This window comes from Melopsittacus undulatus, chromosome 3, assembly GCF_012275295.1.
Source record: "Melopsittacus undulatus isolate bMelUnd1 chromosome 3, bMelUnd1.mat.Z, whole genome shotgun sequence".
In the NCBI taxonomy this organism is placed as follows: Eukaryota; Metazoa; Chordata; class Aves; order Psittaciformes; family Psittaculidae; genus Melopsittacus; species Melopsittacus undulatus.
Genome location: NC_047529.1, coordinates 45,796,765 through 45,802,764, shown reverse-complemented (window position 1 = coordinate 45,802,764; position 6,000 = coordinate 45,796,765).

Genomic DNA, 6,000 nt, shown 5'->3' with positions numbered 1-6,000 from the left:
ACTATACTGTTAACAGGCCTTCTCCCTAAGAAGACCTGTTGTTTACCATTTTGCAGATGTAATCCAAGTGATTACATATCTAGAAACATCAATTGGCTAATCCTAGTTGAGTTCCTTTTATTCAGTAGGACCAGATGCTGTCAACTGCCCTTTAAGTCAGCCCCTTCATTTTGTCCAGTTAAGATGGATAGCTTTGCCAATGAGAACTAAAGAGCTGTTTAACTTGCTCATGTACCATTAGCGTCTTTGTATCTTCCTTTCTTTCTTCACTTAAGCTTGTGCTTTTGTACAGCTTTCTGGCTTTTGCTGTCTACCCATCCTCCTTGTTCAATATACAGTCTCCTGAATAATGGAGTAGATTCTGTGGGGACAAAAACCTGCTGATTTTCTCATAAGTTTGCAGTTCCTCATTAGATTGGAATCCTGGACTCAGCAATTTAATAAGCAGTTCCCCTCACATTCACTACAAATTAGTTAAGAAGCCTTAAAAAAATAAACAATAAATTGTAAAATACAAACATGGTTATGAAATACTACATGCTGATTCCCTTGAGACCATAACAATTTCAACAGGAATACTGACTGCACAATTAAAGCAGAACAGGCCAGGTTGTATTATATCAAAAGAATCAATATTATCTGCCATATCAACAGCAGGAATGCATTTTTGCAGTGCACTCAAAAACCAGTGGAGTTTCCAGCACTTAATGTCAGTATCAAAGTACCCATTCTGCATTTATGGACATGAAATAAGCCTTGCAAAAAAGGGCAGAAAAGATGCTTTTCTACCTTATCACTTGTCAAACTGAGCTGATGTTGCATAATATTTTCATATTCCCTAAGATTTGAGTAGCTGTCATGTAAATTTCACAAAGCCCTTTTATATTACAAAGTGGAAAATATATTCAGAAGCATCAGAATTTCCTGATATTAAATATTTCTGTAATTAAGTCTCTATAAATGTAACAAAAGCAACAACTGTAGCAATTATTCTAATTACTTTTCTATAGCACTGAAATAAATGATTGCATTTTGATGGAAATTTTACCTCTGCAATTTATAAAGATGTGTATTCTTCCTATTTCCATTATATTGCTTTCTGTATTACGAACATGTGTAGGACTGTGCAGGTTTCTCTGCCCTCAACAAGAGTCTCAGCAAAAAGATTTTAAGTGAACTTTCTACTTGCTGATCTTTTCACTATTTTTATATTCTGTATAAAATGACATAAATGAGCTATATATTTTTAAAGATGCTCTGACAAAGTGTGTGTCATGATACATTTGCATCCTAAATTTGTACCAACCTTTTTAAAGGCCAGATGCATTTAAATTCTTATGTTAAAAAAAAAATAAAAATAAAGCTGTCTGTGAAACTACAACATACTTTTAAAATCCAGTCACAACCTAAAACAAATCCATATCCAAAATTCAAAACAAATAGCTAGTTTGGCTTAGTATATTATTTATACCATGTCTTTGCCACTTATTTATGATTTTAACATTTCTGCCTCTATAAATTGTAGCTGACAATTTAAAGAGATTAATACATTTATTATGTTGAAATAGAAATCTATCAACATAAGTTAAGAAAGTATATATTGAGGGCTTCAGTCATACAAACAGATGCCTGTGTGCTACACTGCTTACAGTGAAATTGTGTACTTTAAGTCAGTTATATAATATTTTGTAGAGCTGGAGCCAAAAAGATGATGGAATGAGCACTTTATTAAGAATACACTTTGGACACTTAGTCACAGGGCCCTTGAGATTATAGATCTCCATCTGTTGCTTGTTAATGGGAATTAGAATAAAGCTAATTTAAGAGCTTAAAGGCTATGGACTTTCACTAAAAGAGCACAAATCCAGTCTACTAAGATGGTTACGAGAAGAATCAGTAATGAAAATATAAGATACTTATCTGATGTTCCTGGCTCTGTGCAATTTTCTGGAAGCAGAAGCTATCTTCGTGTTCAGCAGAAGCCCTACCTTTAGTCTCTTCAAGTTTTCAGTAGAACTCTGCATTCATATCTGAATTCTATAGAAGAAAATTATTAAATCCCATGTGGGACTTTACAGTTACTCCTGCAAAACACTTAAGCTGATAACTATCCTACAGCACACAATTCCTTGCAGAAAGTAATATAATTTAACCAATGTGATACATTTAAGCATCTAGCTTAATACAAAACAATTTAAATGTATGTGACATTAACCACTTTTCTGCAGTAAAGCAAACTATAATTTGAAAACATTTTTCCTCCATTGTGAATAAAGACCCAATTTTGAAGTAATGATGATCTATTACAGAGACTTTTCTGTGCATTTTGGTAGGCTTGGTAACATTGTATGAGGGGCTATGTATCTCTGTTTTATGCTTTTCAGCCAGCCTAGCAGTGGTAGCCAAAAGGTTGTGTTACAAACAAGTGTTAGTTCTGCCAGATAAACCACTTGCACTCCTAGATCTAGGTATATGCAATTAGCATTTTCCTCACAGTGAATTCCATTTTTATCTGGTCTGTTCCTGTGAAACGTGCAACGCACATGGCTTCAGTACAGCTTGAACAAATTAGATAGTGAGATGTTTTATTCACTGATTTTGCTCATTTATTTATTTCACTGTGAAATTTGCTGGGTCAGCAGTGATTCCAAATCTTGCTGAGGGAACTCTAATGTATTTGAAAATCTTTTACCATGTTAGTTAGTCTATGTTACCTTTGTTATCAGGAATGTTTTTGTCACTTGTGATAAGGCTCTTGTTACTACATTAGAAAAAATAATACTGATAAAAGGCTACTACAGATGATGAAAATTTGTTCAGACTGCCATATTATAGCAGAACAGAAGCCCATTTCTTAAGTCAAAAAAATACATTAAAAAAAGAACATGGAGTACATTAGCTCCCTTTCACAGCTGATGCAATGATAGTGGTCCTATTCATAGATCTGTAACATATTTGAAAGATTGGATCTCAGTCCATGTCTCCCATCCTGCCTGGTTTAACAAAGTTATAGAATATTTAGGGAAAAAATTATCTCTCTTTCCTGGGTCTTTATATGTAGCACTATATTCCATTCTTTTAAACATTGCTATTTCTCACATTATTATTGTCTGCTACTAATGTTTCTCCTCTACTTCTTCTTTATGATCCATTTTATTTCATTGTGATATCTACATTCCATCCTTTTTTTATTGTTTAGGTTTGCTGGGGATTTTACACTCACTTTCACATTATGCTTCTGGATGAAATCCTGGTCACCATGAGGGATTTTTCCTAATCATAGTGGGATTTTTTCTAATCACTTCCATAACACCAAGAACTCAGTCTTTTAATCTATGCAAATTAAATTCCCTTTTCTGACCTTCATGTGTCTTCTTGCCTAACTTGTTTGGAGATTTTACTAACTTAGGCAAGATACATTTTATAGCACAGAGTTTAAAAGATGTAATATTTCTCAGAAGTGGCCACTAATCTCTCCATATCCTAATATGGTGATAGATTCTCTGGGAAAGGGAATAACTCACACAAATCCATTCAATGGTATAAACTGTGTCTCATCTCCGTGTTGCAGGAGTAGATTGGGCAGATGTCAGAACTCAAATCCAGACAGCATCAATCCCAGTACTACAGTCCTGAAGATATCAGTATGGGAAACTGCCCTACTTGACACTAGAAAGCCTGAGTGTCAACAGTTTTTAGTGCACACTACCCTCATATCTATAACCTGAAACTCAGATCAACCACAGACATCCTAACGAGATCATTCAAAAGACAGACAAGCAAAAATGTTGCTTCTTACTATCTATTGTTCCATTTTAAAATCAGATGTCTAGATTACGTTACTACTCCTAAGATACAAAGCTAGTTCAGGAATTTCAGCATGGTGAAGAATTCCCTTGCATTGTTGAAAGATCCTTAGGCGTTCCAATAGTTAATTCTTTCCAGCTAAGAACAGAGAGCCAATTTCAACCTTAAGATATGTAGACATGTTTGCTTTGGACGATAATGAGAATCAGGTAAAAATATATGAAAAGAAAAATTAGGATAAATAGGAATTCAACATTATATTCCACATGAAAGCAGAACAGAATTTTGTGTTCACTTCATTATTGTAGTCTTGACAATCATACACTTATCACTTTCCCAGGGTAAATGAAATGCACCATAGAAAGGATTCCTGCAAAGTAGGATCATTTGACTGATGAATTCCTCAAAGGTATTTGAGCAAATGGCCCTTATGGACAACCCATAAATTATTGTCAGAGAAAACTTAAGTGTCAAGAATGCAGGAGATTCTTCACGTATGATAAGCGCACTTACCCACATGGAAAATGCAGGACAAGACATCTGCTAAAACCCTGCATAGGCTCCCCATAACATGCTATGACATACTGTAGAATGGGATTCCACACGTTCTATGTTTCAAATAGAGATACACATGCTTGTTTTCAACTACACAATTTAGTCACTGTCAAACAAAAAAAAAAGTAATATGGAGCTCTGCACTGCCTGACAGCTTAGTTTTTTCTTGCCTTGCTTCTACAGGCAATAGTGTGTTCTGTTGTGCCTCCACTGCTAGCTACACAGATGAACTTCAGGTATTGCTACACAAGTTTAAGAAATTTTTAAAACTGCTCATTCAATCTGAAACTAGAGGCTTCTGTGGTAAATGGAAGAAATACAGGGCAGTGGCATCCCTCCAAAAACACTATCTTTGATCCCAAGCTATTCAAGACACTTGAGAAAGTAAGCTGGAGCTGCCAACCAGTGCAGCTTGCCCCTGTGTCCTCACATGTGACAACAGGTCAATGAGACCTGTTTGTTTTAAAGTGCTAGTTTATAAAATGCTCCTGGAAACTTTTCATGGGAGGTGTCACCCAGGAAAACATCTGAGCCTCACAAAAGCTTCCAGCCTGATGGAAGGTGGTCTATTTCACAAACAGGACCTGTTTGCAGAAGCAGGATCCCAGACACAAGTAAAATGGCTATTACTAGCACCCTGAAGGTATGGCAACAGCAGCCTCTGACGACCTTCAAATTTAGTGTGATAGTAGCACTTATTATGTATTACCACAGTGCTTATGAAAGCAGTGCTTGTACCATACACACACAGCATCCCTACTCCACAACAGCTTCTTATCTAAATAGACAAGAAGATAAAAGCCAGAGAGGAAGATTAAATATACAGAGCAAGAGGAGTAATAGCCTGCAAATTTCATGTCAGTTCAGCTACTTTTATTTACTTGTCCTTTGGGCAAAGTTTAATTAGTAAGGGATTAGTTGACACAAAGACAAAGGACAGAGGATGTTAAAGATAAGCATGAAAGAGATAATGCAATGGCCAGAGGGAATGAGGAGAGGCACACAGAAAGTTGCAGTGAAACAGAGTCTGTTACAAAGGAAACTCAGAGGACTGCAGAAGGTGGCTGCACAGCACAGAGGAGAGGTGTTTACAATCAGGACTGTAAAAGCAGGTCCGACTTCTCTGACGTTAAATGTATAGGATAGAGGTACTCTCTTGTCTTGCCTCTAACTCATAGTAAAGAGGTAGCTCTAAATGGGTAATAAATATACTAAGCCAGGCTACAGTGTGTCTTGCATAGATGTTATACAGAAAGTTTTGGGGGGTTTAAATTCTTCTGTGAAAAAATCAGCTTTGAGCTGGCTCTTCCAAAACCATTTGTTTGGCTGACAATCTCTGAGGCACAAAAAAGCTGATGCATCTCAGACAGCTGAGGAATCCCAGGGACCTCGAGTCCACTGCCCAGTTTTCTCAGGGCTGATGGGAGGAATCCACATAACACATCCTCTTCCATCATCATTAAGCAGAGCACAAAGCCCAGTTGACAACAGGGCCAGGTTTATGGAGCCCACTTTGGCTCCAGGAAAGGCTTCATTTTATTGTGGCATGGAGAATCGGGGGGACACAGTAGGAAACTGAATGTAGCAGTGAAGAAAGAGGAGCTAGAATGAGAAAGATGGATGAAAAGAAGCTAAATA